The following is a 25,806-nucleotide window of genomic DNA, read 5'->3' on the forward strand; positions in this document are numbered from 1 at the left end:
CTGAACCAGATATTGTATCTGGAAGTGTGAGAGAGATTTATCCGAAAACCGCTGTCAAGGGTCACTAATAGTGTCCACCTTGGAGGGTAGCCTGATTCAACACTAGGGTATGGCGTCCAGGGTTTAAGCCCAAATATGGCGTCGGCGTCCCGATGTCAGAGTCACATAGTCCAGCCCTAAGGTTCGCGTCCCGATTTCAGGTCCAAATATGGCGTCCGCGTTTAGGCCCAAATATGTCGTCGGCGTCCAGGCCCAAATATGGCGTCGGCGTCCGGCGTCTGAGGTTTGAGGGTCATACGACGCATATATTACTACTCCTTCGTAGATTTTACGGACGCCATCACGAGTCGGTTGACCATTATGGAATATGTATTTCACAGATGATGACGATGATATGTTCCAATTGTTGTCCCCTTTCCCCCCAAATGTGACCTACCGAATTAGACACCTGGTTTGTACTTACATGAGCAACACGACGGGTGCCACATGTAAAGCAGGATCTGCTCACCCTTCCGGAGCACCTGAGATCATCCCCAGTTTTTGTGGGGGTTCGTGTTGCACAGTCTTTAGTTTTCTATGTTGTGTTTTTGTACTGTTGTTTATCTGTTGGTCTTTTTCTTTTTTAGCCATGGTGTCGTCAGTTTATTTTGGACTTTAATATGAGTTTGAATGTCCCTTTGGTATCGTCCGCCTCTCTTTTGTAGTCGTCTGATCTGTAAAATAACCGACTGTGCCCTATTCTAGATTGTGACATTTTGACCAAGAGAGAAGTCGCATGGCAGGTGAAGCATGCATAGCAGGAAAAGCTTACCAATTCGATGCACCCGGTTAGCTCCTTTTTTGATTTTATGCGCTTTCTTCAGATTTTGTTCATTACCTTGATTTGTATCTACGTAATCAATTCACGAGATTGAAACATCAGTCAACTACTGTCGCTTTAAGTTTATGTTGGGTTTTTTTTTCGTAATATTGTTTCCCGCTTTTTTATGCATCTATAGCTTTCATCATGTTTCATAATTGTTCATTTGTGAAGATAAGTGCAGAACTTAAAAATCACCGATTTAGAAAGTCAGATTGTGTCTCTTTATTTGGTCGTATAGTAAGTTTTATGATAATGGTAGACTAAGTGTGTCAAGTAAATATTTTCTATACAGTTGATGGATAGGTATTAACCAAATGCAAACAATGTCTGAAAGATACTTTAATTAGTGTATGCATAATTAATTAACTGGATATTAAATTCAAGGAAGAGATATTTTTCTGTCTATAGCCACATATTTTGTTATTCATCCGAAGAAACACTAATTAACTGTTCATAAACAAATAGATGTGTACAAACTCCATCAGCGACCCGACAATAAAGCATGCATCCTATAGAATATACTCAAATAAATTGACAGTTTCCCATACAGTTAGAAAATTCCATTATCGGCTTTACAATAAAATCTATTGTGTGTGTATTTACGTCAGTCCTACTTTCACGCTGTTGTTTACAAATATTCTATTGGTTTCTGCATATGACTGTTCTTGGATATTAATTAGTGAGCTATATGAAGATCTTTTGACTATTTGGTCTCGATTGTATAGTTTGTACTGTACATCGTCATAACATGCATAAGACTGGTTCACCATTTTTTCGTGTCATCTCTTATTATTCTTCCTAAAAATTCCTTTTGGTAATAGAAAATGAACAATAATATTCTTAAAAACTTCCCTTATCATTTTTTCAGGATTTATTCTTTTAAAAAATCCAAAACTGACAGGGATGATCCATCATCACTCGCAACGTAAAGTTTGGTATAATCTTTGTTGAAACACAGGGAACCTAATTGACCTAATCCTTGATCCCCTTTGAGTAAAGTACCGATGAGGTGACCTTTATCTGATATACCTAAAATTGTACTGCTACAACAAGAAATGTACAACATTTTATCTTTATCTACACATAGGCCTTTAGGGATTCCATTCTCAACAGAAAATTTAAAAATATTGATTCCATCACTGGATATACAGTTGGCGGTCGACGTTGAATAAAACAAAGTTCCGTCTGGTCCTCTTTTAATAAATTTTACAGCTATTTTATCTTCTGGCAATTCTATACTCCTTACAAAAGAAAAATTCAAATCATAAAACTGGACGGTATTCCAACTGCCGACGGCAAGTAAATTTTCATACCAATCTATTCCGAATGGCGTACATTTGATTTCATTTTGGCTGATTAAGTTTAATTGTTCACTGTCCAATATAGCGATAAATCCTGGTTTACAACTAAACCTGGATTCCTGAAGGGTGACTGCGACTTGGTTCTTCCCTGGTATAACGGTAATATCTCTTGGAATCATACTAAAATGGCAACTATTCTGAAATTCTCCTGACTCGTTATACCTCAATAAGCGTTTATTGTTCACATCACTAACAAGCACGGAGTTGTCGTCTGCTACACATATCCCATGGATATCGATTTCTGCATTTGACGGGGAAATGAATTTAGAAATGAAAAGTAGCTTTCTCTTCGCATTTTCTGCTCCACTCATAGTTTTATCTTTGTACAATCAAGGATAAGTATTCTTCAACGTGTCCTGAAACATAAGAATGTAGTTTGGTGAGTTCTGTAGTGTGAAAATGAAGAAATCATAATTATATCATTGAATATTAATTAGCTTCTGTGGTTAACAAAGTTTTGCCGAATTCGCAGCACTTTTCTGTATTACTAGTAGTCGTCATCAGCAAAACCCAGTGATGTATGCAAACTTAAAAAAGTAGGAAACTTTGTTTATAGAAATGATAGAAATAGAGCTACTTGGATATTTTGCCGTTTGTCAATATAATATAATTCCTAATGAGTTGTTGACGTGAAAGCAGATAGATGTTACATAAACACATTAATTAACTTAAGTTATGTACAACCCGTAGCACGTATTTGAAGAATACAACATATTTTCCATTTTTTTTTAAACCGGATCATTTATGGGTAATCTCGAGCTCTTGCCCAAATCGTTAAGTCATTGTTTCAAATATCTTTCAAACGATAAACTCCTTACTCCGGTACACCCACTCTCCATCTATATATAAATAGTGATTTTTGGTGGGAAAAAAAGAAATATTTGCAAAAACATTAACAGCATTCAATAATCAATAGTGCTGCATATAAACATGATAAATGCAAGTTCAACTTTTACTATAAACAGTTTGAAATTGACTTTAGATAACGATTTCTTTTCTACAGAGGTCTTTTGAATGTATAAGTACAGATCAAATGATTGACGCAGAATTAAGTGAAACATTTTATATAAAATTATCAAACTCCAAAGTAATTTTACAGAGGAACAGTCCATAAAACTGACAAAAACAAACGCACGGCTATATCAACCACTGTCATATTTCCTGAATTGGTGAAGGTATTTTTCCGAAGGAGTGATTGAAAAAGGATACCCTTGAGAACTAACAGTCCGCGAGAAATTATATCGGTTAAGTGAATAGCAAATGAAAAAAAGCTTCAGTCGGAGCGCTCCTACATACAGACCCGCAATATCTGCATTAATTAAGCATGACAGTGCCGATGAAAATGATCAATTGAAAGGCTAATAGTCAGTCGCAGTTGTATTGAAGGAATGGTAAATACATACAATTCAACTGCAGAAACGCACAAAAAATAAATACGCAAAACATTTACCGAAATTATACGTTCCTCGATGTTTAGTTAAGTCTTATATTTACAGTCGGGTTTCATTTCATACAAATATTGTTCCGTCAGGTTTCCTATTTATAATAAAGCAACAGGCTCGATTTCATTCAACTTAAGTTGTACTATAACAGTAACTACTTATACAATTTTTATGACAGATAAGATGATGCATTGTATTGCACTGTACTACTAATAACCCTATTACTTTTACATTGGAAACATGTTCGTTAGCAAATGCTATCGTAGTTAACAAGTAGCAATTTAATAAAGTAAAATAATAATGAAAATTAAACATATAACATCTGATGTTATTCCACTGTATGTAAATATTGATAGCGAATTCAACATTTGATTGGTTTAGACGGCCCCACGTGACATTGAACAAAACTTCGTATTCCCCTCTAAGTATCATATTCCCCTCTGAAATATCTGGACTACCTCGTGCAACATTACGCGAGTTTAATGTACTTAACGTTTTAAACTTTTTTACACAGCGATAGTATAGTCATTATCGTGTTCAAAACCTTTTCAGATGTAAAACAAAATAGAGATAAAATTGAATCTGTCATAGAATAAACGATTATCTTTTGATTGGTATTGCTTATCAATAATGTTTATGTCGTGTTTAGTTATAAAAACGGATAAAAAAAAAATGTATAGAAATCAATATTTTATGTTCATGAAGTTATAAGAAGTATAGGCAGCGAAATAAAACATTCATTTCCCTTGGATTAGTGAGATATGAAGATTTGTTCACCCTCGAAAAGTCAAATTTTCCTTAGGCGATGCCCTCGGGAAATATGATCTTTATATCTCCCTCAGGCTTGGGAAATAAAAGTATAATGTGTCTGAGCGTTTTTGAGGTTTTTTTTTTTGTGTTTCATTTTATGTTTGGAAACTCATATTTTGTTTAGAAGTATATTAATAGCAGTTACAAATACCTACAAGAGAGATCATTTAACATAATAGACCTTTTAATTTACAATTTATATTGATTTTAAATAGATATCCCAACTATTAAGCGAAAATAAAATCGGTACTTTTGTGCACCCAAGCTAAACGACTTGTCGTTGTTATCAAGTAATCAATCTTAAAGACAAGAAGAAAGACTTTTAGCAACGTCTTTATTATCACTTTCAGAAATATGTGTGTTTTATGGTAGTCATCATGCACTAATTGGTTTTAAACAGTGTCTCTGTTTCTTACTTAAATAAAGACACATAAAGCTCTGTCAAAGGTCCAACATATTACAAGATAAGGGTGATATTGGTAATAGGTCAATGACAGAACAATTTAACGACAGAACAGAAATCCCTAGATGTCAAAAAAGAGACAAAACATACCAAAGGAACATTCAAACTCATAAGTCGAAAATAAACTCACAACGCCATGGTTAAAAGAGAAAAAGACAAACAGACAAACAACAGTACACAAAACACAAAACACAACATAGAAAACTAAAGACAGCAACATATGGTCTTTAACAGTATGCCAAGCTCTAAATAGTTCCGAATGAGGAAAAGTTGTGACCAAATTCTACAAAAATTACCACAGATATGCTTTCCATACTCATTTCAATTCTTTACAGAATAAACATTCAGATATAAATATGACAACTATTGACGCCGTTTCTGATGTGAACATGACAAATATTTTGGTAGACCTCAACCCACATTATTCATTCTTAATCAATGGAATAACACATTGGCGTAGCTTACGTTGAGGCAACCGAGGCAACTGCCTCGGTAAAAAACAATATAAGAAAAAATTAAAAAAAAAAACTTTTCTTTATAATCTTTTTAACAAGTTTCACAAAATGCAGCACACTCGCTACTAAACGCTAATATACCGACTTGTATTGTCTTGTTGCCGTTATTGATTCATACCCTTTGCGAGTTCAAGACTTATGGAAACATTTCCCTCCTCTAATTGGAAATCTCGATCCCTTTGCGGTAGTTTTCACTAATCATAAAATGTCGGAGTCAAAGAAATCGACACAATTGAGCCGATCAAATTTATATAATGCTACCCCAATCAAAATCAGTAGTAAAGATGATGATCCAACTCACGAGCCTTCCCCGATCGAATAACTTGAACATTCAGGTAAATTATTAATTTTGTGTGAGAATAATTTCTAGTATATGAGGGTCTGGTGAGGTTTACAGAATACTAGTACAGAAAAATGCCCTGTAACTAATTCAAACTTAACAGATTAGAGATTATAAATGGTGCTAAATATAAAAGAAAGGAAAATCAAACTATGGACAAAAAGAATTAAAAAATAAATATTTAAAGACCCCCATTCAAACCCTCAAATATAACCGATTATTACGTCTAAAATTGAAATATCGCTGTGTGTTGACATTTTCCCCCTACGCGTAGTACTTCAATTAGTACACAAGAGTTTCATTGACTTTGATACCAATTGAAATAAAATATATTAATATCAATCAACATGCACAGAAAATAACTTGTATATTGTTCTCAAGTTTTATTCTCACTATTTTAAATTTTTTGTTTTTCACTGGCAGAGAATTTTAAATAATTAAAGGAGACATTAATTCCAGCGATATGAATAGTATATATGTCTGTTGGTTCATACATATGTCAGTTTCTATATAAAATTTTTATTTATTATGAAGACTTAAAAAAAACGTAAATGTTTCGGTTAGTACGTCACCGGTTGACCCTTTCAAAATGGGAAAAAGTTCAAAACCATGTAAGAATCTGAAGACCTTCCAAGAAATATCAGGACAAAACCCAACCAACAAAAGTGCCGTGGTGCACTTTACATGTAGCATGTCTTTATTTCCTAGTTAATCAAGAAATGGTGCTAACGTGATGTCTGGTTATGTTTCTGGTATTAAAACCCGCATACAGAAAAGCGAACCAAGAGCATATAATCAGCATATTGCAGAGCGCACGTTTTGAATCTTCTTGTTGCGTCTACTTGTAAAGCGCTAGCTGAGATCCGGAATTTGTTTGATTCTGTAAGTCAGCTGACATGGTTTCTTGGTGGATCACAGCTGTATAATTATTGTTGACTTGCTGTGTCATTAAAATATACCCCATATCCATCTCCTTTTAATCTTAAAGAATTTAAAATCTTGGAAGTTCACCGAAAGGAATCAATTTGAAAAAGTGGTAAATGTTTTGAGAACATTTTTGTATTCATCTGAACATTCAAAATTCAAAATGATGTAGGTACCAGTAATCAACTAAAACATCTGTAGTATAGCTTAATGTAAGGCATATTAACATTATCATGATGAAGTAAAATAAAACAACTGCTATTTTTTAATAGAATCTTCTTGTTCAAATTTCAAAACCTCTACAGCTTCTGGGGGCCTGCGCCCCCCAAACTCCCTGCCTCGGTAATAACAGAAGGCATGCTACGCCACTGTAACGAAGAGTACAAACAAGAACGTACAATAAAAAATACACACAGGAAATTCACTTTACTTTAAAAATAACTTATGAAATCTATCAGGCTTATAGTTTTACATAAGACTCACCAATGTCACTTGAATTAAAAACATACGAAGTTGTACGGCTTTAAAAATCAAAACATTTTGCCAAATACTGCTTAGGCAATCTGTTCCTTGGGATAGAAAAACTTTAGTGTTTCGAAAAAATGTTCATTTCATGTACAGTAAATCTACATAAAATGAATATGACTTGGATGGAGAGTTGCCTCATTGGCATTCATACCACAACTTCTTATTCATATATCAATGATGTTTCATGTCAAGACAAAATGCTGACTACTTGGATGGTTTAACCCTCGGAGACAAAACGTTCACTATCATATATCAGATAACAAAAGCACAAGCACTGTTAAAGTACTTAAGCGGCTGACATTAAATCAAGTAGTACACTTTAACATCGGTGGCTGAATGATTAGAGCAATGTCATGAACGGCACAGTAATACATCTGCTGCAATGATTATATCATATTACATATGACATATGACCGTTGGTTGATGAATCGATGCATGATCTTTTGTTTTAAGTTTATAAAAAGATGTTAAAAAAATAATCACAAAAAATTAAAAACTTCAATTTGAGAATACTAATTTTATTTAATCAAGTGGTGCTTTTCTGATTGATTTTAAATATGCGCTTTTTTCTGAACTCTTAAATGTACTCCGATTGTAGCATTACCTATCATGGTCGATCAACCCATGTCGTAAGTTTCTGTACCTACCCAAATGTCAGGAATCTAGTCATTATTTGTTCGGTCACTGTTTTCTTATGATTTTTTTTTATATTTACAATAAAGAGTTGTTGTATTGATGTTTGGTGTTCTCTGTAAAATTCATTCACGACTTCAGGTCCATTAAGAAATGACATATGTTAATCTTTTTAATCGCCTTGTGACCTCTATATTAAAGTTTTAAGGATGTTCGCTACTCAGTTTCAAAATAACAAGCTTTTTAAAAGACTGTTGATAGTATATAAATAAAGAAACTAAAAAAGCAGAAAAAAAAATAAAGGGTCCGTGTGCTTGTTTTCGAGATATAAGCCATTGAAAATTTTGCGGGAAATAATTCTCTCTAGATTTCTCATACATTTAACATTGGTACCTTTTTTCTTTCAAAAACGATGAAAAAATGACAAGGATTTTATAAGATTTCCAAAGATGACATTTTAAATTATTTCTAAATCAAATTATGGAAAGAAAAGTAGGGGTTAATGGGCAAATTTCTTTAATGGCACTACATGGATAAAACCAGAGGATTCCGAACATCTGACAAAAATTCAAAAACCCATAGTAGCGAGCATCCTTAAGCCTACCTCTTCGTTGTTAGTTACATAATTGGTACCAACTGTATTGTACCGGGTGATCATTTGGCCATTAATGTCATTACAGTGATGCTCGAGGCTAGAATATTTAAAAATCCAAAACCTATTACAAACTTTGAAGAGCTATTAACTTTGAGAATCAATAATCTGATGCCATTAATATATAAAAACAATGCTAGCTCTTGACAATTTTTTTGTTTGTTTTATGTATCAAGTTAATGCAAACACCGTCGACAGTGGGGAAATCAAATTAATCATTCTTCTGAGTTTTTGTTAGCTATTCAATAATATTCTCTAAAGAATAAGATCATATAGCAATGTACTGCATAGTAATACGACCTTTTAAAAAGTCGATGAAAAATAGATGCATATTAAGGAAGATATCAGATATAATCAAATGGAATTAATAAAAATGAAATAAGACATCTACATTTAAACATGTTAAAGGTGTTGAAAAGAGCGAATAATGGAAAGTAAAAATTCAAAAAATAAATGTGTTATAATAGGCCTACTTGTACAGTAAATATGTAATGAACAGTATAATTGAACTTGTAATGATTTGAGACATTTTGTTTTCGTCAACAATAAAGCTTTATAAGAAGTTTTCCATACTAGCAATGCCCTACGGCCAGTGCAATTGGTACAAAGCGTAAAATTGTAATGCTGAAAAGCAGTGCAGCAGCTATGTTTGCAGAAAAGAAGAAAACGGTCTTAAAGGTAGTGATATAGGAAATTTAAATGATTCAGTTGTTCTCAAAGTCTAGCGGCAGATGATACAGGTTTATTGAGAAAGATTGTGTGCTTATGTTATAAATCACAAGACCTACACGCAGAATCGCGACTTTTTAAAGTTCTTGCTCAAAAGGAAACAGTCAGCAGCATAACGTGTCACAACCTGGACATTTATTCTAAACTGAGGCAAACAGGACCAACAAGGTGTTTTAGTCACAACATTTAATATTGTCACCTGGTGTCACTCTCGGTTTCTTTATGAGATTCTGTTGTCCTAGATCACATTATTCAGTATCGCTGGCTTGATCAACTGCAATATGAAGAAATTAATGTTTTTCTTCACTTCTTTATTGTTCATATATATTCTGTACGAAATCTAATTTACTTATATTTGACGGAATCTGAAATGTGAATGGACCAATGAAATAGTAGAACATTTCTCTCTGCTATTTAAACAATGTGGCATATCTAGTTTGAATAACGCTAACTGACAAATCACTTAAAGAGTTATGTTGTTCTTAGTTCCTTTGTGTGCTTAGAGCATGGTATTTCCTCAATCAAGTTCCTTTTATTAAACATAACCATTTGATCGGACGTGTCTGCGTATTTATGCATCCCAAACAAAACAGCATTTTTTTTGCCATCGTATCGGAATGTTTTTATTTCTCGATTTTCCTTTGTTCGGTTCAATTCCAATATGTAGCTATGTTAACTTCTTGGTTACTACTATGACACGTATTAGAATGTTTTTATCATCATCGATTTATTTTTATCATCATTTAACTATCAATGGTACATTTGTAAATGAAGCGTAACACGATTACGTAACTGAAAATACCAGTCTCTGGGGATACGAGTTTGAAATAATTTGTTAAAATTCATTTCCTTCCATTAACAATGCAGACAGATAATTGTTGATAGCACTCTTATCTATAAAACACAATCCAGGTTATGAATTATAACGTCTGGTGATTTTATGTGATGAATTTCGATTTTGTTCACTGTATTACCATGTATACTTGCATTTAGGTGAAATGTCAGCTAAACAATTTTCATATTTAGAAAAATGTCATAATATTTTCTTCACATTACAAATATAAACTACATGTACAACGAACACTCCCAGATGCATCAATTAATCTTCGAGTAAGAGAATATACAACTGATGTCGGAATTGGTTTATTTATTAAATTTATTCATTCAAGTTCACAATAATGCTTTCATATTCGACACAGTCGTTCATCGCTTTAAACTTTTATGGGCTTCTTTTTATATCAGAAGGTAAAGGAAGACTACAAAATAGCATAAGATAAGTTAATATTTTTGGAAAAAACCCAGTAAACAATTTAACGTTGCGACAACGTTGTGATAACGTTGTGATAACGTTGTGACAACACCAGTTTATCGTTGTGACACTTCAAGTAAGTAGGTCGTTTGTGGAAGGTCTAGCGTGACCTTTTGCATTGCTCTCCTTTTTGCGTTTGCGGCGTTTCTTGCCTTCTGTACTGGTTGTCGATTGACCCTCGGCACCCCCAGAGCAAGCGGGACCTTTTGACGATGATAAGGCTGTTTCTGGTGGAGTTGCTTACTCTATCTTAGAGTCTGGTTCAGACGGTGAGTCTGTTTCCGAATCTGTCTCTATTGATTGAGCGGTAATGCCAATCTCACAAGTTCTGTAGTGTCGTTGTCATTGTTTAGATCGGAAGTTCAGATCTCTGTTGTTGACTTGACTTTTTGGCCAAAAATGTCCTTAGTTTGCGGTAATTCCTTTCATAACGGGCCTTTATGACTTCTTTTTATGTGGTAATGTCGACTTCTTTCTTTCCGCTATCTTCCCTGGAGTCTTTTTGACTATCAGCTTGTAATTTCTGTAAATTTTTTGTAAATTGTTGGTGGGATTCACGGCCATCGTCAGACATTATGAGAGTGAGCACAACTCGCATGTTGATTGAAGATGTGACCGAGTGGAACGATAATTTAGGTAGCTATAAAACCAGGTTTAATCCACCATTTTCTACATAAGGAACCAAGTCAGGAATATGACAGATGTGTTTGAGCTTTTGATTTTGCCATTTGATAAGAGACTTTCCGTTTTGAATTTTCCTTGGAGTGCGGTATTTTTGTTATTTTACTTATTACAATGATATCGCTCGTGTCAGGGCTTAGCTTATTATTTCAAAATATATTCAAAAAATTCGCAATACTCAAAAAAATTTAAGATAATATATAATTTCCTTAAATGTTTCATAATGGTTTTACATATTTTTTATTTTTCCATCAAGCGTTTTTTTTTTTTAAATCTTTTAAGAAACAATTTAATTTTCGATAAAGAATGAAAATAAAAGATACAGTAAACAAAGGGGTTAAATATGTTATGAATTTTGAAATGATACTCAAAACCTAAATGTTCCAATCTATGGTGTAAGAAGAGGAGATAAGAACTATATTTAATACTCTATTTCACTGATTTTTGTTCATTAGTTACAAAATCCTTCGCAACTGTGAAGCATAAAAATACTGTTTAGTTCCCAATTGTTTTATTACGTTAATATTTTACTTTCTACTCAACTTATATTACATATATTAACCAAAATAAATTAAATCAGTTTTTTACCACGTAGTGACAACGTCATCAAAATGTAATATGTACAGAACGTTGTAACAACGGTGGGGAAACGTTGGAAATAAAAGTAATAACTATTACCTTCAACCAACGTTACATATTCGTCATTGTATAACGTTATCTTTTTTACGTTGTCACGACGTTATCATACTCAGCCAACGTCGTGAATACGTCGTGTGTATGCTGGAACTGGCAACTCTCTTTCAATAAATAACCCATAATACAACAACCAAGTGGTTATAATGTAGCTCAATTTCTTTACTAGTTTGTCAATCTATTTTTGGAAGTTTTGAAAAGGTAATCGTCCTCTTAATTCCTGTTTAGAAGATCTACGAAGAAAGCCAGAAAAAGTTTTTTTTAATTTAAACCAAAGTGGCTTCATTGTGAAATCTTCCCGTACAAGAACATGCATCAAGTAATCTCGTATAATTAGTTAGCACAGCCAGCAACTTTCCTATATCGATTTCTTGTTAATACAATATACAGATCTAAGATTAATGGTGATATAAATAATGAATATGTTCAAATCTCCTTTAAAGATAACTCCTTTTGAAAAAAAATGTTCATCTCAAGTTTTGAAAATGTTTTCGGGGCAGCACCAAACAAGAGTAGAACTAGTATTGATTGAATGATTGTTGCTTGCTTAACGTCCAGTGGCAATTTATTATTGCATGCAATTCGGGACGAGAAACAATTCACAATTAAAACAATAGGTAGGTCCTGCAAGGCGGGTAGACAGGGATGAAGGTCGGGACATTTGGACATTCACTGGCAAACAATGGTATATGTTGTAACAAGCTACTAATAAGTTGCTTAGTCTTTAGTTTTCTATGTTGTGTTTTGTATACTGCATACTGTTTGTCTTTTGGTCCTTTTCTCTTCTTTTTTTTTTGCCATGTCGTTGTCAGTTTATTTTGGACTGATGGGTTGAATGTCCCTTTGATATCTTTCGCCTCTCTTTCATAAACGGACCCACTCAAATAATTATTGCAAGAATTTGTTGCGTACAGAGAACAAGGCATCCATTATACAAGGGGTATTTGATTTTATGTCCCTATCATATAATCGAAAGTACGAATTTATACACCCCGAACAGCCAAACGGAAGCTCTATGTGGCAAGGTTTAAACTGTCGGTTGAAGCACGACAATGTTGTCTATATTTCTACACCCCCAGTAAACCCTTTCGGTGTATAGAACTATTTAGCTAGGAAGAATAACATAGGAACAATTTTTTTTTTCGCACGTATCTTAGTTTGCCATTCTATATGCTTAAAACATTATAAAGATCTTTAAAACGACAAACGTATACATATGTCAAGAACAAGACACTGAACCAAAATCTATTAGATAAAATCCTGGACTATTAAACTATATTTTAAAATGCACTATTAAAATATAATAACAGAAAAAAACACATTGATAAATAAAATAGACAGTAAAGTGTTACGCTTCAAAAACTTAAAATCTAGTTGGATAGATAACTACAACTTCTCTCTCAACTTACGAAAATGATCAACAAAGATAAAAAATAAGTGATAATTATCTGGTAATATAGAGAAGGAAGGCTGAATTTTATAAAGAAAACACAATAATAAGCCTATGTCATTTAATTCAAATTAGTCATTAGCTGAAGGATGAAAAACACTTCCTCCTATACTGTGCATACAATGAAAAACACTTCCTCCTGTACTGTGCATACACATGAAAACCAAAGATGAAACTGTATGTGATAAACTTCTTCGTTATGTTCTCACAGATATATGTGTATGTTAGTTTGGATTGGTTTAAGTCAGGTGTGTTGTTTATCTTTGGTATCTTTGGTGTGTGTTTCCAATAATTTGGCTGCTGAATCCCAATTATTTTTGTTTGGGTTGCTTACACATTTTTGTCAACATGACGAAACATTAAGCAACTATCATACAAGTGGGAGGTTTAACTAGCAATAAAACCAGGTTTAACCTACCATTTTCTTCTAAAATGTCTGTACTAAGTCAGGAATATGAGTTGTTTTACATTCGTTCCGTTGGTTGATATATATAGTCGCACATTTGGTTGTGTCAGGTTTTATGGACTGCTCCCTTTTTTGGCATTTATCTTGAAGTTCGGTATTTTTGTTAAAACTTTTTATCCAACATGCTTTCATTTTCAAGTGGCTGTCGAAATTATCGACCTCCGGCACTGCCGACCGACTTTGCTAAACCAACCTAGTATCTTATTTATTGTTAATGTGTTCTCTATCTGAATATGCATGAAATAATTGTCACTGGACGTTGAGCAAACAACTATCGGTTCATCAAGGGGTTGTGTCATTCAGCCTATGGTTTGAATTTTCTAGGGATTTTTTTCTGTTCAATATGCCAAAAAAGATTTTATCGTCCTAAAGTAGTTGTTTATGATTCATTAAAACCAATAAGGCATCAAGATTATATGCAGTTATAATTGAATATTCAAATAATCCTAAAAACGTTCGAGGTTTGCTAATTCATTAATCTATTTAATAAGCATAAAATAGTAAATAATCATACTTACCATCAACCTCTAATCAACATGTCTGCATAGTAATATCCTTTTCTCTTTACGTAACAACATATACAATGCGGAAAAATTAGACTTGACACATCACGCGATAAATTTATATTTAAAGTTTACATTCATCATTGTGCATTGTGCATTCATTTGGGTTTTAACTGTTTAATGAAGGCTTTCTGTGTAAATATTTTAAACCCCGATCAATAAAAACGACGTTGATGAGAAATGTAAAATATGCAAGTGTGAATTTTCGTGAAGATAATGATTTTTGTCGTCATCATTCTGCTAATGGTTGTCTCTGGGGACAGGTGAATGAACTATTCAGAATGTCTTTTTACGACCTTTTACGAGACAAATCTAATATATCTGTGTGTCAGGTCTACGAGGCTACGAGGATGAGTATTGCCTGGTCAAGAAAGTTTGATATCGGGAGTAGAAAGAGGGTACAACTTCTTGTTGGTGGACATTATATCACCTGTCCATCTTTTTTAATAATGACTAAAAATGAATTATTTCGGACAGCGGACCATATTTCTTCTTCTTTGAATTCTAGGAAAATTTTGTGTTAGGCCCCTTGCAGTCGTTTTTTCGACACAGTATAAAATGGCCTATAGATAGTATTTCTTCCTTTGAAGAAGTAGACCGCGAAGTCAGACTTACTTAATCTAAAAGGTTACCAATTTAACCGTGACTGTAATTAGATCTTTGAATATTGTTTTTATTGGTATAAATATATATTAATTTTCTTATCATTAAATTAAAACCATACTAAATATTATTGTTATACACATATGCAGGTTCACGGTACTACAATCTGTCTATAATTTTATTTTGGCATTGCACAAGATCGTGTTTTTCTCTTATCGTTAATGACGTCTTTACACTAAATCCATTGGATGTTCGATGTGTACTGATTGATATTTTAGTCTTAAATACATGGTTTTTGTATTAGTTGATATTGGCTTTGAACTACTAACTGTCAGTAATTGCGATTATCCTCATATCTGTGCTTTTGTGTCTTTTTTGTTTTGAGGGATGTATAAATGCCCTGCCACGTCCGGTCTGTGTTTTTGTTAGATGTTTTTCTACTTTTTAGCGATCTGATGAGTTAAGCCCTTTTCAACTGATTTTTAGAGTTTGTTCTTATGTTGTACTGTTACACCACCGATCCATGTTTAGGGGGTGGTGCCTCCAAACATGTTTAACCCCGCCACATTCTTTATGTGCATGTCCTAAGTCAGGAGATTGTAGGTCAGTGGTTGTCGCTGGTTCGTGTCTGTCATATTTGTTTTTCGTAAATTGTTTTGTTACTGATAAATTAAGCCGTTAGTTTTCTCGATTGAATTGTTTCATATTTTTCATGTCAATCCCTTTTATAGCCGACTAAGATATGCATTTTTCTAATTGTTGAAGGCCGTACGGTTGCCTATAATTGCTTACATACACTTCATTTGAACTATGGTGAATAGTCGTCTCATTGGCAATCATACCACATAAAATTGAGAATGGAAATGGGGAATGTGTCAAAGAGACAACAACCCGACCATAGAGCAGACAACAGCCGAAGGCCACCAATGGGTCTTCAATGCAGCGAGAAACTCCCGCACCCGGAGGCGTCCTTCAGCTGGCCCCTAAACAAATATGTATACTAGTTCAGTGATAATGGACGTCATACTAAACTCCAAATTATACACAAGAAACTAAAATTAAAAATGATACAAGACTAACAAAGGCCAGAGGCTCCTGACTTGGGACAGGCGCAAAAATGCGGCGGGGTTAAACATGTTTTTTGAGATCTCAACCCTCCCCCTATACCTCTAGCCAATGTAGAAAAAACAAACGTACAACAGTACGCACAGTAAAACTCAGTTTAAGAGAAGTCCGAGTCCGATGTCAGAATAGGAAACAAAAGAAAATAAACAAAATGACAATAATACATAAATAACAACAGACTACTAGCATTTACTGACATGCCAGCTCCAGACCTCAATTAAACTGATTGAAAGATTATGTCTTCATCATATGAATATCAATAATTTTTCAGTAATATATAAATTTCTCTCGCTAAAATCTAATACGTTGTTACATACACGAGCGAATCGTACAAGTTGAGATATATAAACACCATAAGAAGGTGACAAGGGAACGTCACCATCTAAAAATGGATAATCAACGATAGGAAATGAAAAATCATCTCTTTTATCATAAATTTTTGTATTAAGCTTCCCGTTAATGATATAGATATCAAGATCGAGGATAGGACAGTGGTCATTGTTAGTATTAGCTTTATTTAAAGTAAGCTCAACAGGATAAATTTCTTTAGTATACATACTGAAGTTGTCATTATTGAGAGCCAATATATCATCCAAATATCTAAAAGTATTGTTAAATTTGTGTATCAGATGTTGTTCACGTCTCTTTATTTCTATATTTATAGTTGTTATCGGATTTATAAAAAAAAACAGCGTGATAACAAAGAATCAGATTAGTTTATAAGAACATTTAAAGTAAACAATATTTGGTAAAGATATGTATGAATAAACATTATAGATATTCAATCCAAACAGAAAGTAACCATTTGATCTTCAACAAAAGTATACATAACAAATGTCAAACTCTGAATTTTCAAGGCCTTAGAAAAGTTGTAAATAAAATGTATGTTACTTAAAGAGATTGCCAAAGAAAAAAAACTGTTTTTGAAAGGACATTACTACTGCAATGTAAACAAAGATCTTGACTGGGTCAGTCATATAAACAAATGGGACACGTTATTTTTTTAAGTACACAGCATTTTTGAATTGATCAATGGCATAACAAATCTTTCAACATAGAAGTCTCGATTATGAAAAACACTTAACTCCACAATATTACAATAGCCGACAACAAACATACAGATACAAAATAATAATATAAAGTAAAATTTAATGTAGTATGAATGCAGCAATGCTTACGATTTCATACAGCAACTTCGTGAATAGTGCAGAAAACAACATATAGGTGTTCTAGCTTAAATTTGATGGACATATGGCTGCATATTTTTATTTTGAGGTTTCCATTTTGAACTCATTGTCTAGAATAAAAGTTATCAATCATACTAGTATGTTCGTCGAACAGTCTATTTCTTCTGTGTACCATGAGCCTTTTCAACTGTTGAAAAAGAAAGTTTTAAGGTGGGAAACCCTATTGTGATTCATTTTATGCGTTTGAAAAGAACCTCGGCAGCATCCAATTAAGTTTTAATATCTTTGCATTACTTTCTTTGTAAAAACTAATTAAAGATACCAGGCTGACAACTACTTAGCCTCTAAAGGAGAAGGTCATATAAGGGCTAGTTTTGGCCTAATATTCGAAGTACATCTAATGAAAGATTTTTGACATTTTTTAATCACTTTAGTGTCTACTTCGATTTGAACTGATTTGGTTATTAGAGAAGCTCAAATTCACGCTTCAATATGCAAAATCTATCAAAAATGCCATAAAACGTCATTTTTCAGATGTTTTTGTCTAAGATGGAAGTGGCCGCATTCGTGTTCAGTCTCAACCTTTATGTATGTTATGTATTATCATCAAATACAACATATATTTAAATATAAAGAATGAACACAAATGCGGCCACTTCTATTTTAGACAAAAAACGTCTTAAAATTAGCACAAATACTAAAATTGTGAAGATTTCAGTAATATTGCACGAATTTATGATGCTATTACCTGCTGCATGTGCATTTTATTGTCAAAAACAGCCCATATTTATGGAACAGATATATTCTACTTTCCAATAAACAGCTAAAAGTTTACATTTTAACATATTTGTAAATATGCTTTATTTTGGGGCCAAAAAGGGTCTTACCGGGCATACTCCTTTAACGCATAAGATTAACTGAATTTTGTTGAAACGTATATATCTGTGATTCTTCAAAGTAGTTGATACTTAGAATTGGAATTAATCGCTTTGAATTTGCTTAATTGATAAGAAAATATTTTGTACAATTGTATAATAGCCGTTTTACCGATTTTGCCAGTAGAAGGCCAGACACAGACAGTGCAATAAATCGAAATTCAGTTGTAATTCTATATTGCACAGGAAACACCGTCATGGCCAGACGTAATGTTCAATAATCTGGATAGTGCTGTTCATAAATAAAAATGTCATTTATGATTTATCTGTCTATAATGTAAAAGATTGCAATGACTGTCCATATATTATCTCAATATTGTATTGACAGTCGACGTGCATTATTTCGTTTCAATCACATAATTGAGTTACACCACGTCTAAATTAACCATTGATAGATCATTATCTGGTTAAAGATATTAAATCTGCTTATTTAAGAACTACAATCAAACTGTGTTCATGCAAATTGATATAACGGGAAAAAACAGTTTTGATACTTAATACAATATACAATATTAACCAGAACTCAGCTGCAGATATAACAACTTAACCGACTAAAGTATAGCCGCCCTTGTAGGCTTCCTCAAAACGTCCAGTTCAACAACAACAACAATAACATATTTTTTTGTCAATCAAGACGCCCCGGTGAGCAGAACAATTACAGTTTAGATTAAATGCCAATCTGCCTAAGAATCAGGCAGTGGTGAAAACATGACGAACAAAAACCTGATCAAGTTTACATTAATTTGAGTTCAAAAAGTATAATGGTGTATGAATATAACAATATGCACGTACAATTTGCCAACCAACAATCTTGCGGCTTGCTAATTGTTTTTAATATTTAATTCTCTTTCTTTTCTAAAGATCATAATACGAATTATGGTTGTAACATCAGAAAGACCCATCAAACCACCACTTGATCAACATTTTATAGCACGCAGTCAGTACTAATTTTGGTGTGTTCAATTTGACCTTAGGAACGCTTAACTATGGAATCAGCATGCATGGTGTCACCATTTTTTTCTCTGAATTTACGAAATTAAGGAATTGAACAAAAAACAACAACAAAAGATATATGCTACAATAAAAGGAAAACAATACGGTTATTAAATCAAACTTAAAATGAAATTATCCAGATAACTAAAATAAATTCAGGTAAAGAAGGTGTCATTATCACCACTGTCAAATTGTTTGGATTAACGGTAGACTTGGCCTTTGATACATGAGCAGGTAAATATAACTGACAGGTTTTTTTACATCGCGATGACCCTGAGGGCATTCCGATGTATTGCTATCGCCTAGATTTCCATTACGTATCTTTCGTTTTGGGTTTGTAACCGGTCTATTAAAATGATAAATACGCGGATATTAACGAGTGCAAAATAACATTTCTTATCGTTTGTTATAAATACATCTCTTCAATGAATACTGATAACAATATTTTTGTTTAGAACATAAATTAATAATATGAAAATGTTTTGTCGTTAGATATATATATATAAGTAAAAAATCATTGATATGGTAAAGCATGCGGAAGAATATCTCAAGAACATTTTGCAACAATCCCAGCAAGGACCGGTAAGTCTGCATGGAAGATTGTTTTTGCGGGAAAATATGAATGCCTACTCATATCCAATCTTTTAGAAAAATCGAATTTTACCAGATGAGTGTCCCCCATGCACTTGCACTGCACTCTTATTAGAATAGTAGAATAGAATGATATACAAATGGATGAAAATTATATATACATGTAACTGTTATATTAATATAATACATAACAACAAACCTGTGTATACTGATTTGTATCGCTACAATATAATAGTTATAACGGTGAGGTTGAATTTCCTGTCATTTATTCATCATCCACGCACGACGAACTTGTCTCAGAAAAAAAAGATCTCTGTACATTAACCTCAGTTTCAGGTAAAGAGATCTGATTTTTTTTCTGTGACAAGTGCTTTTGACAATCCACAAGAACTTGCGGTCATCCGATGTTCAGTACTTCAGTACTTTGATTTGATCTACATTTGAATTAATGCTGCTCAATAAGGCTATTAATAGCTAGCGTGCTATACATATATCTTATCGACTCTGTGAACTTGCAATTGTAGTTTAAAACTTCCAAGGCGTAATAATAATCTCAAAGAGTACAACATATTTATACTTGAATTAAAGAATGTCAAAATATAGATTAGACCGTTGGTTTTCCCGTTTGAATGGTTCTACACTAGTAATGTTTGGGGCCCTTTATAGCTTGCTGTTCGGTGTGAGCCAAGTCTCCGTGTTGAAGACCGTACTTTGACCTATAATTGTTTACTTTTATAAAGTTTGACTTGGATGGAGAGTTGTCTCATTGGCACTCATACCACATCTTCTTATATCTATATATCGCAAATTTATAATAAATTGTCAAAGTTGTATTATAAAAATCATCTCCACTTGGCATCCGTCCATCCCCGGTTTACACACCGAACTTCTAATTGTTGAAGTTGTACTTGGCATATATATATATACTTTATTGACATTTCTTCATGATTCTAAACTGTTTCAAGTTTATTATGCATTACAGATTGAAACAAAATAAATTATTGCGTTTAGTAATTTTCTCCATTTTATAAAGGTCTATTTCCGTGAATTGATCATGCTTCCAATATTTGCCCCTGGACCTAACACGCATTCAACACGCAACCATTACAATCAATTAACCGATCATTTCCCAGTTCTTGAGAATGGAAGAAGAGTATTAATAACCTTAACAAAACGTCCTTTTCGGGTTTGAGGGCAGATAAACATCGCATAAAATTTTGCACCTCACACCCCCTTTTTCAAATATTCCATAACACATTAATGACTATCGAGTATGAATCCCACGGCAACAATATTTGAATTTAAACGAATCTTTATCGGACATACAAATCCAACTGATATCTGCTGCATGTGTTAATTTTGTGGAAATCGGATTTAGTATCACGTGACTATTTGATTGACATATTGAATTGTACAGTAAAGTTTTATTGGTCTTAACATATTTAATCTACTCAAAGCTACGCTTTTCGTGAATTAAATAAATTGATTCGTAAAAGGCGTGCTATTTATACACGTATAACTTCTTTGTCAATGCATCAAGCTTTCCTATCAGCAGTGAAAAAAATACATCCAGGATTCATCCCAATGCTATTTGTTGGTATTGCACAATTTACATTTTATGATTAAAGAAGCAAATCTCTATTGCTATTCTTCATAATGAAATTTATGATCTGTGTCTTAAATACAACCAAACCCAACTATCTACTTTGTGTCAATCGTCAATCTTTTTCAATGATTTTTATAGTTTTTTCTTATGTTGTGTTGTTACACTACTGTCCCAAATTAAGGGGAGGGTTTAGGAACCTGCACACATGTTTAACCCTGCACCATTTGTGGGTGCTTGTCCAACGACAGGAGCACTGGCGTATGGGAAATTTACCCCTCTTTTTCTATTATATACATTTTTTTAGTAAATAGTCCTTATATTTTAACTTTTTTAATGTGTTCTTGGTATGATTTCACAATCACATTAGTTTATATATGATGCCCCTCTAATACTAATTACTATACCCCACCAAACAAAGTTGCATAGGGTATAATGTTTTTGACCTGTCCGTCTGTCTGTTCATCCGTCCAGTTCTTGTAATCACAACTCTTCTGAATTCACACAACAGAATTTCATTAAACTTTGTAGATATAAAAGATAGTTATGTAGATGTGCAGATCAACAGGAAAATATGATTCATTCTTGTTAGGAGTTGTGCCCTTATAACTTAGAACTTTGGTCTGAATATACTACTGCAACAGTTTGTCATCGCAACCCCTCTGAAACCCCACAACAGAATCTCATTTGTAGATATTAAGGACACACCGTACTAATTAGATGTGCAGATGTGTATATGGACAGGAAATTATGATTCGATTTTTTTCTAGGAGAAATGCCCCTTGGAACAAAGAAGTTTGTCGTAGCAATTCCTCTGAAACCACACAACAGAATTTCATGAAACTTTGTGTTTAATGAGGAGATGATATGTAGATGTGCATATCTACAAGAAATTTTTATCACTTAACTTTTGTAGGATTTGTCTTTGAACTAAGGAATCTGGTGAGATTTGGTTTGCCCAGTGACAATGTGGGGACATGGGGTATGAGTGTGCTTACTAAGGTTCTTTAATTTTGAATGTTGAAATAGCAGCTTGTATGAATAAAGAGATGTGGAATATATGCCAATGAGACACATCATTACAACACAAAAACAGCATTAATAGATATTGATATGATCTCCAACAGATGTCTACATAATGTCTAAATCATTAATGAGAAGAATACTGATTATGGTCCCACAAAACTGTCACAAATTTTGTAGATATCATAATGGCTCCTAATGTCTCTACTTTAAATTGACAGTTTACATGTTTCTTATATAGTAATATGTGTCCGTCCATCCGTCCCGCTTCATGTCAGGTTCATTACTTTTGTACCGTACAACTTATGCTAACCAAACTTGGTATGCAGTTGCGTCACGGGCTTGGGATGTGTCATGTACCAAAGTCAGGTCACTAAGTCCTTTGACCCCTATGCTTATAAAACGTCTGATTTGTGATCTGCACATAAATTTTGTACCATAGAACTTGGGTAGACCAAATTTTGTATGCTGATACATCATGGGATGGGGGTATATCAAATACTAAGTCATGTAACTCTGACCTTGAATTTGACCTTTGAACCCTGTGATAGCAAAACATTGTCTGATTTGTGTTTTGTGTGTTACTTTATACTGTATCACTAAGATTGACCAAACTTGGTATGCAGAAACATTATACTTGACCTTGTCATTTTTAGTATACAAAATGAGCTTTTGTCATCACTTGGTGTCCATTGTTGTCTGTAAACTTTTACAAAAATCTTCTCCTCTGAACTCAACATGACAATATCACAAATAAGTCGACATGATTGAAATCGTTGGTCAACATCTTATTGAAGTCTTTTGCGTTTTTGCCTATTATCTTGAAAACTATAATAGATAAATAGAAACTCTAAAAAGCATAAATAATCAACAAGACACGATCTACTTATAAATCAACATGACTGAAATCTTTAATCGACTCCTTATTGAAGATATTGCTTTTTAATGATGATTTTTCACATGTTTTGGCATTTTAAATTGTATAAAAATAAGGAGATGTGCTATGATTGCCAATGAGACAACTATCCACCAAAGTTCAAATGAAGTTGATGTAAGCAATTATAGGCAACCGTACGGCCTATTATCTTGAAAATTATAATAGATGACTAGAACTTAAGATAGCAAAAATAATAAGCAAGGCTATAGATCTACTTATAAGTCAACATTACCAGAATTGTTAGTCAACTCCTTATCGAAGTTATTGCCCTTTAACTACGATTTCCCCAAAATTTTACGGTCTTTAAATGTCGTCTGACAACATCAGGTTTCCAGACAATAACTTGAGTATAAGTGTATGGATCTCTATGAAATTGTACCACAAGGAAGGTTGTGATTGATTTTGGGGGTTATTGTCCTAACTGTTTATGAATTAGGTACCAAAAATCAAGGATTTACAGGTTTCCAGACAACCGTACTTTGACCTATAATGGTTTACTTTTCTGAATTGTGACTTGGATGGATAGGTGTCTCATTGGCACTCATTCCACATCTTATATCTAATAACTTCAAAAATGAGTATAAGTCTATGAATCACTATGAAGTTGTACCACAAAGTTCCACACCAAAAAAGGAAGGTTAGGATTGATTTTGAGGGTTATGGCCCTAACCTTTGAGGAAATAGGGGCAAAAAGCAAAACTTTTCTAATACCCTGTCTAAATTGCTTAGATTTTTGACCAAGTTCACTGGGGTTTAATTCAAAGTCTTGAATTATCAGTGTTCTTTAATAATCTGAATCTAATCGTGTATTTGGATTTTGGATTTTGGGTCCCGTTTTTAGATTGGTCCACATTGGGGTCTAAAGGGTCCAAAATTAACCTTTGTTTGGTTTTATCAAAAATTGAATTATTGAGGTTCTTTGATATGCTGAATTTAACTGTGTATTTGGATTTTTAATTTTGGGTCACGTTTTCAAATGGGTCAACATTAAGGTCCAAAGGGGCCAAAATTAAACTTTGTTCATATTGTCTATATATTTTAGTTTTTAACTGAGTGAACCCAAATATCAGTTGTTATACATGTACTCAATAATATCATGCAAAGTTTACAAAATTTATGCAGGTTCTGGGAACCTCGTGATTTATGGTTTTACTGTTCATCATGTTCATAGATTAAAACTTTTTCCTTTTAATAGGGGAATGCTTTATTATCTGAACAAAATTCTGTTACATATTTCAGGGGCGTAGCTACCCGGAGGCATGACAGCACGTGCATCCACGTCGTTTTCACCAAAAAAAGAGAGAGAGAGAGAGAGAGAGAGAGAGAGAGGGGGGAAGTTAACTTATAGAAATTAGTCTTTCTATGTATGCATTTTATAAACTACACAAAGAATAAGAGCAAGAGGAATACACATGCAGCGAAATTTTTAATCCTGTAAGACATGTATGTGTACGATAAATACATACAACTGGTGTAAACATGGCGGAACTTTTTATGTTACGGACATTGTTTAGGGGGAAAACAACAGCTACATAGCTGTCGGTACAACCACCATAAGTTTAACGTATACTCGCCTTGAGTGCAAAAAAACAACCTAATCCCTTTAGGGTTAACAAAAAAACTTGAAAATTATTTTCCGATTTGCCCCAAAACACACATCTTATTAGAACGAAGACATCAACTCGTATCGATCCGGGAATAATGACTGTTACCTTGTGAACTAGTTCAAAATTGACCAAGTATGTAGGTCTTGATAACACGAATACTTCACTTTCACAACACGTACACGTTTTCCCGTCCTGGTGTGCATGTAATATTTGCTACTGGACATTAATAACCATTCGATCAATCAATAGTTTCCGTAAACTAATAGATGAGAAGTTGGAACTGCTGTTATTATAAAGAAAGTACACATTTTCCAGTACATGTATTACGTTTTTTATTTCTTTTACAAAAAAAACATCTTGTATATAGATTCGATAATTTGAAGTCGTTTCTATATTGGCCGGCTATACGAATAGTTGATGGTAAAAGCATTTAAATAAATTATTATTTCTAACTCGTTTTACAGGACTATTTGGTCATTCAATTTTATAATAAATTTTATATCCGAGTCGAACACTAAACTGCTGATTCTTGTTCGAAAGAAACACCAAACTTTTAATACATGTATCTTCACTGTTATCATCTAGATATTGTCATACAACTGGTCGAATGCACATGCATTTGTTAATTAGCTGGATAATTAACAAACGCAGATCATGAAAAGATCGTGATCAAAGTACCATTCCCTCTGAAAAAGTTCATTAATTTCAACCTCGAGAATTCCTAACTGCGTAAAATTAGACATTCCTATCTCTCTCTTGCATGTAGAGTTTACCCACAGAA

At 33.4% G+C, this 25,806-nt stretch overlaps 1 long non-coding RNA gene across 1 annotated transcript; it reads right to left on the bottom strand.

The window, feature by feature from the left end:
• Positions 1-1,185: 1,185 nt before the first annotated feature.
• LOC127709827 (uncharacterized) lies at positions 1,186-14,569 on the bottom strand. The gene is made up of 2 exons (XR_007985777.1): positions 14,377-14,569; positions 1,186-2,579 (listed from the first exon to the last, which is right to left on the bottom strand). It is a non-coding gene; the product is annotated as an uncharacterized LOC127709827 (long non-coding RNA).
• Positions 14,570-25,806: the final 11,237 nt, after the last annotated feature.

The sequence above is a fragment of the Mytilus californianus genome, unplaced genomic scaffold, assembly GCF_021869535.1.
Source record: "Mytilus californianus isolate M0D057914Y unplaced genomic scaffold, xbMytCali1.0.p SCAF_7, whole genome shotgun sequence".
NCBI classification, from domain to species: domain Eukaryota; kingdom Metazoa; phylum Mollusca; class Bivalvia; order Mytilida; family Mytilidae; genus Mytilus; species Mytilus californianus.